Source organism: Mustelus asterias, chromosome 1, assembly GCF_964213995.1.
Source record: "Mustelus asterias chromosome 1, sMusAst1.hap1.1, whole genome shotgun sequence".
In the NCBI taxonomy this organism is placed as follows: Eukaryota; Metazoa; Chordata; class Chondrichthyes; order Carcharhiniformes; family Triakidae; genus Mustelus; species Mustelus asterias.
The window spans coordinates 200,453,068-200,466,846 of NC_135801.1; the positions used below are offsets into that span (position 1 = coordinate 200,453,068).

At 47.4% G+C, this 13,779-nt stretch overlaps 1 protein-coding gene across 1 annotated transcript in view; it reads left to right on the forward strand.

The window, feature by feature from the left end:
- LOC144481080 (disintegrin and metalloproteinase domain-containing protein 12-like) overlaps nt 1-13,779 on the forward strand; it is a 359,843-nt gene that overhangs the window by 301,813 nt on the left and 44,251 nt on the right. The window lies entirely within an intron of this gene.

Sequence of the window (13,779 nt, forward strand, 5' to 3'; positions counted from 1 at the left end):
AGGTAGTAAATTGGATAAGACACTGGCTCAATGGAAGAAGCCAGAGAGTGGTTGTGGAGGATTGCTTCTCTGAGTGGAGGCCTGTGACTAGTGGTGTGCCGCAGGGATCGGTGTTGGGTCCATTGTTGTTTGTCATCTATATCAATGATCTGGATGATAATGTGGTAAATTGGATCAGCAAGTTTGCTGATGATACAAAGATTGGAGGTGTAGTGGACAGTGAGGAAGGTTTTCAAAGCTTGCAGAGGGATTTGGACCAACTAGAAAAATGGGCTGAAAAATGGCAAATGGAATTTAACGCAGACAAGTGTGAGATATTGCACTTTGGAAGGACAAATCAAAGTAGAACGTACAGGGTAAATGGTAGGACTCTGAAGAGTGCAGTTGAACAGAGGGATCTGGGAATACAGGTACAGAATTCCCTAAAAGTGACGTCACAGGTGGATAGGGTCGTAAAGAGTGCCTTTGGTACATTGGCCTTTATCAATCGGAGTATCGAGTATAAAAGTTGGAGTGTTATGGTAAGGTTATATAAGGCATTGGTGACGTCGAATTTGGAGTATTGTGTACAGTTTTGGTCACCTAGTTACAGGAAGGATGTAAATAAGGTTGAAAGAGTGCAGAGAAGGTTCACAAGGATGTTGCCGGGACTTGAGAAGCTGAGTTACAGGGAGAGATTGAATAGGTTGGAACTTTATTCCCTGGAGCGTAGAAGATTGAGGGGAGATTTGATAGAGGTGTATAAGATTTTGATGGGTATAGATAGAGTGAATACAAGCAGGCTTTTTCCGCTGAGGCTAGAGGAGAAAAAAACCAGAGGGCATGGGTTAAGGGTGAAAGGAGAAAAGTTTAAAGGGAATATTAGGGGGGGCTTCTTCACACAGAGAGTGGTGGGAGTGTGGAATGAGCTGCCGGATAAAGTGGTAAATGCTTTTAATATTTAAGAAAAACTTGGACGGGTTCATGGATGAGAGGGGTGTGGAGGGATATGGTCCAAGTGCAGGTCAGTGGGACTAGGCATAAAATGGTTCGGCACAGACAAGAAAGGCCAAAAGGCCTGTTTCTGAGCTGTAATTTTCTATGGTTCTATGGTTCTATATAAAGACACAAACTCAATTTACAAAATAATGGTTGGAATGCGAGTCTTTACAGGTAATCAAGTCTTAAAGGTACAGACAATGTGAGTGGAGAGAGGGTTAAGCACAGGTTAAAGAGATGTGTATTGTCTCCAGCCAGGACAGTTAGTGAGATTTTGCAAGCCCAGGCAAGTTGTCGGGGTTACAGATAGTGTGACATGAACCCAAGATCCCGGTTGAGGCCGTCCTCATGTGTGCGGAACTTGGCTATCAGCTTCTGCTCTGCGATTCTATGCTGTCATGTGTCGCGAAGGCCACCTTGGAGAACGCTTACCCGAAGATCAGAGGCCGAATGCCCGTGACCGCTGAAGTGTTCCCCAACAGGAAGAGAACACTCTTGCCTGGTGATTGTCGAGCGGTGTTCATTCATCCGCTGTCATAGCGTCTGCATGGTTTCCCCAATGTACCATGCCTCGGGACATCCTTTCCTGCAGCGTATCAGGTAGACAACGTTGGCCGAGTTGCAAGCGTATGTACCGTGTACCTGGTAGATAGTGTTTTCATGTGAGATGATGGCATCCGTGTCGATGATCCAGCACGTCTTGCAGAGGTTGCTGTGGGAGGGTTGTGTGGTGTCGTGGTCACTGTTCTCCTGAAGGCTGGGTAGTTTGCTGCGGACAATGGTCTGTTTGAGGTTGTGCGGTTGTTTGAAGGCAAGAAGTGGGGATGGTCTTGGCAAGATGCTTGTCTTCATCAATGACATGTTGAAGGCTCTGGAGAAGATGTCGTAGCTTCTCCGCTTCGGGGAGGTACTGGACGACGAAGGGTCCGCCGTGTCCCGTGTTTGTCTTCTGAAGAGGTCGGTGCGGTTTTTCGCTGTGGCGCGTCGGAACTATCTATCGATGAATCGAGCGCCATATCCTGTTCTTATGAGGGCATCTTTCAGCGTCTGGAGGTTTCTGTTGTGATCCTCCTCATCTAAGCAGGTCGTATATATATGGAGGGCTTGTCCGTAGGGGATGGCTTCTTGAACATGTTTAGGGTGGAAGCTGGAGAAGTGGAGCATCGTGAGGTTATCCGTGGGCTTGCGGTACAGTGAAGTGCTGAGGTGACCGTCCTTGATGGAGATGCGTGTGTCCAAGAATGCAGCCGATTCCGGAGAGTAGTCCATGGTGAGTCTGATTGTGGGATGGAACTTGTTGATGTCATCATAGAGTTGTTTCAGTGATTGTTCACCATGAGTCCAAAGGAAGAAAATGTCATCGATGTATCTAGTGTATAGCATCGGTTGAAGGTCCTGTGCGCTGAAAAGTTCTTGTTCGAACCTGTGCATGAAGATGTTGACATGTTGAGGTGCGAATTTGGTCCCCATGGCTGTTCCGTGTGTCTGGATGAAGAACTGGTTGTTGAAGGTGAAGACATTGTGGTCCAGGATGAAGCGGATGAGATGTAAAATTGCATCTGGAAACTGGCAGTTGTTGGCGCTGAGCACTGAGGCAGTTGCAGCAATGCCATCGTCATGGGGGATGCTGGTGTAGAGTGCCGAGACATCCATTGTGACGAGGAGTGCTCCTGGTTCAACTGCTCCATGTGTGCCGAGTTTCTGTAGGAAGTCCGTCGTGTCGCGACAAAAGCTGGGGGTTCTTTGTACAATGGGTTTCAGGATGCCCTCGACATAGCCGGAGAGGTTCTCGCACAGGGTCCCATTGCCCGATACGATGGGACGGCCGGGTGTGTTTGCCTTGTGTATCTTTGGGAGGCAGTAGAGATCTCCAACGCGGGGCGTACGTGGGATGAGAGCACGGAGGGTGCTCTGAAGGTCCGGATCAAAGGTCTTGATCAGAGTGTTGAGTTGACGGGTGTGTTCTTTGGTCGGATCTGTGGGTAACTGTCTGTAGTGTTCCTCGTTGTTCAGTTGTCGGTACACTTCTTTGCAGTAATCCGTTCTGTTCAGTATGACGATGGCCCCTCCTTTGTCTGCTGGTTTGATGACAATGTTGCGGTTGGTCTTGAGAGCGCGGATGGCGTTGCGTTGTGCTTGAGTGATGTTCGGGGCTGTCTTGTGAGTGCGGCTGATGAATTTGGTGTTGACGCACCTCCTGACGGCTTGGGCAAACATGTCAAGTCGAGGGCAGCAGCCTTCCGGAGGAGTCCAATTCGACTCTTTCCTCTTCGGTTGCTGCACTGCGGATCTCTCTGTCGCCTGTTCCGGTTCATTAGCTGTCTCATTGAGTTCGCTGTTGGCCTCTTGGGGTTTGTGGAAGAACTCCCGCAGCCTCATTCGCCTGATGAATTCCTCTGTGTCGGCTGCGAGACTGATGGGTTCTATTTTAGTAGTGGGGCAAAAGTTGAGCCCTCGGCTGAGAACTTCGATTTCATCTGGTTGAAGTGTGTAGTCCAACAAGTTGACAATGGACTTCCCTGCAGTGGTACTGCTTTCTACTGTGGTAAGAAGTTTAACAACACCAGGTTAAAGTCCAACAGGTTTATTTGGTAGCAAAAGCCACACAAGCTTTCGGAGCTGCAAGCCCCTTCTTCAGGTGAGTGGGAATTCTGTTCACAAACAGAGCATATAAAGACACAAACTCAATTTACATGAATAATGGTTGGAATGCAAATACTTACAACTCATCAAGTCTTTAAGAAACGAAACAATGTGAGTGGAGAGAGCATCAAGACAGGCTAAAAAGATGTGTATTGTCTCCAGACAAGACAGCCAGTGAAACTCTGTGGGGGTTACAAATAGTGTGACATGAACCCAATATCCCGGTTGAGGCCGTCCTCGTGTGTGCGGAACTTGGCTATCAGTTTCTGCTCAGCGACTCTGCGCCGTCGTGTGTCGCGAAGGCCGCCTTGGAGAACGCTTGCCCGAATATCAGAGTTTACCCCAGTCCAACGCCGGCATCTCCACATCAGCTCTACTGTGGTACCAGGGGAGGCTTGGCTGCTGCTGGTGGTGTTGCCGAGTTTCTCAAGTTTCCTGTTCCTGGAGTGCATGTCGATGGTGTAGTTCCTTTGTCGTGTCTGCTTGGCAGAGTTTCGCAGCTGGTCTGCGCCCTGAGCGCAAGTTGAGAATATGGACTCTATCTTGGTTTCCAGGATGCGGCGTTTGCTGTAGAGTTGGTGTATGAGGTGGTTGAGTAGTGCGAGAGAGGTGCGATGGCAAAGTCTCTCAGCGTAGTCCGTGTTATAGGTTGACCTGTCTGGGTTCGTGATCTGTAATCCTTTTGGTATCTTGCATCTTTGTAGAAACTTGATGTCTGTATCGATATGCGCGATCTTCTTGGAGATCCTCTCCACTTGGAACCGGCAGTTTGCGATGTCGATGGTAGCCATGATGTGGAGATGTCGGCGTTGGACTGGGGTAAACACAGTAAGAAGTTTAACAACACCAGGTTAAAGTCCAACAGGTTTATTTGGTAGCGAAAGCCGTGAGCTTTCGGAGCGCTGTTCCTTCGTCAGGTAAGCGGGAGTTCTGTTCACAAGCAGGGCATATAAAGACAAACTCAAATTACCAAATAATTTTTGGAATGCGAGTCTTTACAGGTAATCAAGTCTTAAAAATACAGACAATGTGAGTGGAGAGAGGGTTAAGCACAGGTTAAAGAGATGTGTATTGTCTCCAGCCAGGACAGTTAGTGAGATTTTGCAAGCCCAGGCAAGTTGTGGAGCTTACAGGTAGTGTGACATGAACCCATGTTGAGGCCGTCCTCATGTGTGCGAAACTTGGCTATCATTCTCTGCTCAGCGACTCTGCATTGTTGTGTGTCGTGAGGCCACCTTGGAGAATCAATCTCGCCAAGGCCATCACCACACCCCCACTTGTTGCCTTTCAAACAACCGCACAACCTCAAACAGACCATTGTCCGCAGCAAACTACCCAGCCTTCAGGAGAACAGTGACCACGACACCACACAACCCTGCCACAGCAACCTCTGCAAGACGTGCCGGATCATCGACACAGATGCCATCATCTCACGTGAGAACACCATCCACCAGGTACACGGTACCTACTCTTGCAACTCGGCCAATGTTGTCCACCTGATACGCTGCAGGAAAGGATGTCCCGAGGCATGGTACATTGGGGAGACGATGCAGACGCTACGACAATGGATGAATCAAGTCACGGGCATTCAGCCTCTGATCTTTGGGTAAGCGTTCTCCAAGGCGGCCTTCATGACACATGACAACACAGAGTCGCCGAGCAAAGACTGATAGCCAAGTTCCGCACACATGAGGACGGCCTAAACCGGGATCTTGGGTTCATGTCACACTATCTGTAACCCCGACAACTTGCCTGGGCTTACAAAATCTCACTAACTGTCCTGGCTGGAGACAATACACATCTCTTTAACCTGTGCTTAACCCTCTCTCCATTCACATTGTCTGTACCTTTAAGACTTGATTACCTGTAAAGGCTCGCATTCCAACCATTATCTTGTAAATTGAGTTTGTGTCTTCATGTGCCCTGTTTGTGAACAGAACTCCCACTTACCTGACGAAGGAGCAGCGTTCCGAAAGCTCGTGACTTTTGCTACCAAATAAACCTGTTGAATTTTAACCTGGTGTTGTGAGACTTCTTACTGTGTTTACCCCAGTCCAATGCCGGCATCTCCACATCATGACCTCCCCTGTAGCCAGTGAGGATACAAAGATTTCTCTCAAGGTCCCAGCAATTTCCTCCCTTGCCTCTCTCAGTATTCTGGGATATATCCCATCAGGCCCTGGGGACTTGTCTACCTTAATGTTTCTCAAGAACCCCAATACCTCCTCCTTTTTGATCTCAACATGATTCAAACTATCTACACACCCTTTCCCAGACTCATCATCCACCAAGACCTTCTCTTTGGTGAATACTGACGCAAAGTAATCATTTAATACCTCACCCATTTCCTCTGGCTCCACACATAGATTCCCTCCGGCACGGTAGCACAGTGGTTAGCACTGCTGCTTCACAGCTCCAGGGACCTGGGTTCGATTCCCAGCTTGGGTCACTGTCTGTGTGGAGTTTGCACATTCTCCCCGTGTCTGCGTGGGTTTCCTCCGGGTGCTCCGGTTTCCTCCCACGGTCCAAAGATGTGCGGGTTAGGTTGACTGGCTATGCTAAAATTGCCCTTCGTGTCCTGCGATGCGTAGGTTAGAGGGATTAGTGGGTAAATATGTCGGGATATGGGGATAGGGCCTGGGTGGGATTGTGGTCGGTGCAGACTCGATGGGCCGAATGGCCTCTTTCTGTGCTGCAGGGATTCTAAGATTTCTCCCCTGTCCTTGAGTGGGCCAACCCTCTCCCTGGCTATCCTCTTGCTTTTTGTATATGCATAAATAGCCTTGGGATTTTCCTTAATCCTGCTGGCCAATGCTTTTTCATGACCCCTTTTAGCCCTCCTTACTCCTTGCTTAAGTTTCTTTCTACTTTCCTTGTATTCCACACTTGCTTCGTGTGCTCCCAGCCTCCTAGCTTTGACAAATGCTTCCTTTTTCTCTTTGACTAGGCTCACAATATCTCTCGTTATCCAAGATTCCTAAAACTTGCCATACTTATCCTTCATCCTTACAGGAATGTGCCCGTCCTGAATTCCTATTAACTTACACTTGAAAGCCTCCCACATACCAGATGTTGATTTGCCCTCAAACATCTGCCCCCAATCTACATTCTTCAGTTCCTGTCTAATATTGTTGTAATTAGCCTTCCCCCAATTTAGCACCTTAACTTGAGGACTACACTTATCTTTAACACATGCTCGTGTGGTTCGGGTGGGTTTAAACTAATGTGGCAGGGGGGTGGGGATCAGAACAATAGGTCAATAAGCATAGAGGCTGGGGATGAGGTTGGGGCCAAGACAAGGCTATCTCAGAGGAAGAGCATTCTGGGGGAGGATGACCTCAGTGGGCCTGGAGGTCTGGAGTGCATCTGCTGCAATGCAAGGAGCGTCACGGGCAAGACAGACAAGCTTAGAACCTTAATGCTTGCGAGGAACTTGGATGTGGTTGCAGTGACGGAGACTTGGTTAAAAGACGGACAGGACTGGCAGCTGAATATTCCGGGGTACAAGTGTTTTAGGCGAGACAGAGGAGGGGCTAGGAGAGGTGGGGGAGTAGCAATGCTGGTTAGGGAGCATATTACAGCGGTACAGAGGGTGGACAATTTGGAAGGGTCAGGTAACGAGTCACTGTGGGTGGAGCTCAGAAACAGGAAGGGCGCAGTCACTATGCTGGGGGTATACTACAGGCCTCCCAACAGCCCACAGGAAGCTGAGGAACGGATATGTAAGGAGATTCTGGACAGGTGCAGAAAAAATAGGGTTGTTGGAGTGGGAGACTTTAATTTCCCTCACATAGACTGGAAATCGCTTCGGGCTGGGGGCCTGGACGGGGAAGAATTTATAAAATGCATACAGGAAGGTTCTTTGGAACAATATGTTTACAGTCCAACTAGAGAGGGGGCTATACTGGAGCTAGTACTGGGGAATGAGCCCGGTCAGGTCATCAAAGTTTCAGTGGGGGAACATGTGGCAAATCGTGACCACAATTCTGTAAACTTTAGGATAGTCATGGAAAAAGATGAGTGTTGTCCTATGGGTAAGGTGCTGAATTGGGGGAAGGCTAACTACAGCCGGATTAGGCAGGATTTGGTGGCTGTTGATTGGGAGAGGCTGTTCGAGGGTAAATCCACATCTGGCATGTGGGAGTCTTTTAAGGAGCAGTTGATAAGATTGCAGGACAGGCATGTGCCTGTAAAGAGGAAGGATAGGAAAGGTAGGATTCGGGAGCCGTGGATAACCAGAGAAATTGTGGGTTTAATCAAAAAGAAAAAAGAGGCATACATGAGGTCCAGGCAGCTAAAAACAGATGGAGCACTGGAGGAATACAGAGAAAGTAGAAAAGAACTCAAACAGGGACTTAGAAGGGCAAAAAGGGGTCACGAAATGTCCTTGGCAGACAGGATTAAGGAGAATCCTAAGGCATTTTATACATACGTTAGGAACAAGAGGGTTGTTAGGGAAAGAATCGGACCTCTCAGGGACAAAAGAGGGGAATTATGCTTAGAACCAAAGGAAGTAGGAGAGATCCTAAACGAATACTTTGCATCAGTATTCACAAAGGAGAGGGACATGTTGACTGGTCGTGTCTCAGAGAGATGTGTTGACCCGTTAGAAAAAATCTCAATTACAAGGGAGGGAGTGTTAGGTTTTTTAGGAAACATTAAGACAGACAAATCCCCAGGGCCAGATGGCATCTATCGTAGACTCCTCAGGGAGGCGAGAGATGCAATTGCTGGGCCTCGAACAGAAATCTTTATCTCTTCACTGGACACAGGTGAGGTCCCAGAGGATTGGAGGATAGCAAATGTGGTCCCGTTATTTAAGAAGGGTAGCAAGGATAACCCGGGAAATTATAGGCCGGTGAACTTGATGTCGGTGGTAGGTAAATTGTTGGAGAAGATTCTTAGAGATAGGATATATGCGCATTTAGAACTGAATAATCTCATTCGTGATAGACAGCATGGTTTTGTACGAGGGAGGTCATGCCTCACAAATTTGGTTGAGTTTTTTTGTGGAGGTGACAAAAACGATTGACGAGGGAAGGGCCGTGGATGTCGTCTATATGGATTTTAGTAAAGCGTTTGACAAGGTCCCTCATGGCAGGCTGGCGCAAAATGTTAAATCTCACGGGATCAAAGGTGAGCTAGCTAGATGGGTGGAGAACTGGCTGAGCCATAGAAGACAGAGGGTAACAGTGGAGGGGTCTTTTTCCGGTTGGAGGTCTGTGACTAGTGGTGTTCCGCAGGGCTCTGTACTGGGACCTCTGCTGTTTGTGATATATATAAATGATTTGGAGGAAGATGTAGCTGGTGTGATCAGTAAGTTTGCGGATGACACAAAGATTGCTGGAGTTGCGGATAGTGATGAACATTGTCAGAGAATACAGCAGGATATAGATAGGCTGGAACATTGGGCGGAGAAATGGCAGATGGAATTTAATCCAGATAAATGTGAAGTGATGCATTTTGGTAGATCTAATGTAAGGGGGAGCTATACAATAAATGGCAGAACCATCAGGAGTATAGACACACAGAGGGACCTGGGTGTACAAGTCCACAGATCCTTAAAGGTGGCAGCACAGGTGGAGAGGGTGGTGAAGAAGGCATATGGCATGCTTGCCTTTATTGGACGGGGCATAGAATATAAAAGTTGGCATATGATGTTGCAGCTGTATAGAATGTTGGTTCGGCCACATTTGGAATACTGCTTCCAGTTCTGGTCGCCACACTCCCAGAAGGACGTGGAGGCTGTGCAGAGAGTACAGAAAAGGTTTACCAGGATGTTGCCTGGTATGGAGGATCTTAGCTATAAGGAGAGATTGGGTAAACTAGAACATAGAACATTACAGCGCAGTATAGGCCCTTCGGCCCTCGATGTTGCGCCGACCAGTGAAACCAATTTAAAGCCCCTCTAATCTACACTATTCCAATATCATCCATATGTTTATCCAATAACCATTTGAATGCTCTTAATGTTGACGAGTCCACTACTGCTGCAGGCAGGGCATTCCACGCCCTTACTACTCTCTGAGTAAAGAACCTACCTCTAACATCTGTCCTATATCTGTCACCCCTCAATTTAAAGCTATGTCCCCTCGTGTTAGCCATCACCATCCGAGGAAAAAGGCTCTCACTATCCACTCTATCTAATCCTCTGATCATCTTGTATGCCTCTATTAAGTCACCTCTTAACCTTCTTCTCTCTAACGAAAACAACCTCAAGCCCCTCAGCCTTTCCTCATACGATTTTCCCACCATACCAGGCAACATCCTGGTAAATCTCCTCTGCACCCTTTCCAACACTTCCACATCCTTCCTATAATGCGGCGACCAGAACTGTACGCAATACTCCAAGTGCGGCCACACCAGAGTTTTGCACAGTTGCAGCATGACCTCCTGGCTCCAAAACTCAATCCCTCTCCCAGTAAAAGCTAACACACTGTACGCCTACTTAACAACCCTATCAACCTGGGTGCCAACTTTCAGGGATCTATGCACATGGACACCCAGATCCCTCTGTTCATCCACACTACCAAGTATCTTACCATTAGTCCAGTTACTCCTTCCAAAGTGAATCACTTCGCACTTTTCCGCATTAAACTTCATTTGCCACCTCTCAGCCCAGCTCTGCAGCTTATCTATGTCCCTCTGTAACCTGCCACTTCCCTCCGCACTGTCTACAACTCCACCGACTTTAGTGTCATCCGCAAATTTACTAACCCATCCTTCTACGCCCTCATCCAGGTCATTTATAAAAATGACAATCAGCAGTGGCCCCAAAACGGATCCTTGCGGTACACCACTAGTAACTGAACTCCAGGATGAACATTTCCCATCAACCACCACACCCTGTTTTCTTACAGCGAGCCAATTCCTGATCCAAACCACTAAATCACCCTCAATCCCATGTGTCCGTATTTTCTGCAAAAGCTGGGGTTGTTCTCCCTGGAAAGACGGAGGTTGAGGGGCGACCTAATAGAGGTGTATAAAATTATGAAGGGCATAGATAGGGTGAACAGTGGGAAGCTTTTTCCCAGGTCGGTGGTGACGAACACAAGGAGTCACGGGTTCAAAGTGAGAGGGGCGAGGTTCAATACAGATATGGGGGGACGTATTTTACACAGAGGGTGATGGGGGCCTGGAATGCACTACCAAGCAAGGTGATTGAGGCGGACACGCTGGGATTGTTTAAGACTTATCTAGATAACCACCTGAACAGACTGGAAATAGAGGGATACAAACGAATGGTCGAGTGGGCACATGAGTGGCGCAGGCTTGGAGGGCTGAAGGGCCTGTTCCTGTGCTGTATTGTTCTTTGTTCTTTGTTTATCCGTCAGTGCCTTAAAGCTTACTGAATTGTGGTCACTGTTCCTGAACTGCTCCCCTACTGAAACGTCAACCACCTGGCCGGGCTCATTCCCCAATACCAGGTCCAGTATGGCCCCTTCCCTGGTTGGACTATCTACATACTGTTTCAAGAAGCCCTCCTGGATGCTCCTTACAAACTCTGCCCCATCCACGCCAGTAGCACTGACTGAGTCCCAGTCAATATCGGGGAAGTTAAAATCTCCCATCGCAACAACCCTGTTACTTTTACACCTTGCCAAAATCTGCCTATATATCTGTTCCTCTATCTCCCGCTGGTAGTTCGGTGGCCTATAGTAAACCCCCAACATTGTGACTACACCCTTTCTATTCCTGAGCTCTACCCATATTGCCTCGCTGTATGAGCCCTCCGAGGTGTCCCCCGCAATACAGCTGTGATATTCTCCTTAACCAGTAGTGCAACTCCCCCGCCCCTCTATCCTGCCTGAAACATCTGTATCCAGGAATGTTAAGCTGCCAATCCTGTTCTTTCCTTAACCAAGTCTCTGTAATGGCAACAACATCATAGTTCCTAGTACTAATCCAAGCTCTAAGTTCATCTGCCTTACCTGTCACACTTCTCACTTTGAAACAAATGCATTTCAGTCCACCAGACCCTCTCTGATTAGCAACCCCACCCTGCCTGCTGTTTCTCTGAGTCTTACTGGCCCTACTCTCTGGTTCCCCTTCAGCTAATTCACCTTTGCTTTGGTTCCCACCCCCCTGCCAAACTAATTTAAATCCTCCCGTGTGACACTAGCAAACCTCCCGGCCAGAATATTTATGCCCTTCCAGCTTAGATGCAACGTGTCCTTCTTGTACAGGTCCCACCTGCTCCGGAAGAAACCTCGATGGTCCAGATATCTGAAACCCTCCCTCCTACGGCAGCTGTGGTAATAATCTGTCTGCCTATTATTGCTACCAAAGTGGATAACCTCATATTTATCCACATTATACTGCATCTGCGATGCAGATACCCACACACTCAGCCTGTCCAAATCAAGCTGAAGCATCTCTGCATCCTCCTCACAGCTCACCCTCCCACCCAACTTTGTATCATCTGCAAATCTGGAGTTCCCTCTTCCAGATCATTAATCTCTAATTTCAAATGGCATATTTCCATCTATCCCAGATAACCTTTTATTCCCTTGCGTAATGAGAATCTATATACAATTAAAACAGAAAACGCTGGAAAATCTCAGCAGGTCTGACAGCATCTGTGGAGAGAACAGTACTTTGTCAGAGCTCTGATGAAGGGTCACCCAGACTTGAAACGTTGGCTTTATTCTCTCTCCACAGATGCTGTCAGACCTGCTGAGATTTTCCAGTATTTTCTGTTTTTGTTTCAGATTCCAGCTTCCGCAGTGATTTGCTTTTATCTGTGAGAACCTACCTATCTCCAACTTTAAAAATATTCAACGACCTCCACTGCCTTCTGAGGTAGATTTCCAAAGTTGCATAACCATTTTAGAGGAAAAAGTCTCCTGACCTCTGTCCTAAACAGGCAACCCCTAATTTTAAAACAATACTGAACTCACCTACAAGTGGAAACATCCTTCCAATAACCACCTGGTAAATACCATTAAAGCCTTATAAACTTCAATCAATCACCCTTCATCTTTCTCATCTCCAGTGGAAACAAGCCAAGTCCATCTAATCTTTCCTCATCAAATGAATGAATGAATACTTTTCTTCGGTGTTCACCAAGGAGAGGGGCCATGTTTTTGAGGAAGAGAAGGTGTTACAGGCTAATAGGCTGGAGGAAATAGATGTTCGGAGGGAGGCTGTCCTGGCAGTTTTGAATAAACTGAAGATCGATAAGTCCCCTGGGCCTGATGAAATATATCCTGGGATTCTTTGGGAGGCAAGGGATGAGATTGCAGAGCCTTTGGCTTTGATCTTTGGGTCCTCGCTGTCCACGGGGATGGTGCCAGAGGACTGGAGAATGGCGAATGTTGTTTCTCTGTTTAAGAAAGGGAATAGAAATGACCCTGGTAATTATAGACCGGTTAGTCTTACTTTGGTGGTTGGTAAATTGATGGAAAAGGTCCTTAGAGATGGGATTTACGACCATTTAGAAAGATGCAGATTAATCCGGGATAGTCAGCACGGATTCGTGAAGGGCAGGTCGTGCCTCACAAATTTGATAGAATTTTTTGAGGAGGTAACTAAGTGTGTTGATGAAGGTAGGGCAGTTGATGTCATATACATGGATTTTAGTAAGGCGTTTGATAAGGTCCCCCATGTTCGGCTTATGATGAAAGTGAGGAGGTGTGGGATAGATGGAAAGTTGGCCGATTGGATAGGTAACTGGCTGTCTGATCGAAGACAGAGGGTGGTGGTGGATGGAAAATTTTCGGATTGGAGGCAGGTTGCTAGCGGAGTGCCACAGGGATCAGTGCTTGGTCCTCTGCTCTTTGTGATTTTTATTAATGACTTAGAGGAGGGGGCTGAAGGGTGGATCAGTAAATTTGCTGATGACACCAAGATTGGTGGAGTAGTGGATGAGGTGGAGGGCTGTTGTAGGCTGCAAAGAGACATAGATAGGATGCAAAGCTGGGCTGAAAAATGGCAAATGGAGTTTAACCCTGATAAATGTGAGGTGATTCATATTGGTAGGACTAATTTCAATGTGGATTACAGGGTCAAAGGTAGGGTTCTGAAGACTGTGGAGGAACAGAGAGATCTTGGGGTCCATATCCACAGATCTCTAAAGGTTGCCACTCAAGTGGATAGAGCTGTGAAGAAGGCCTATAGTGTGTTAACTTTTATTAACAGGGGGTTGGAGTTTAAGAG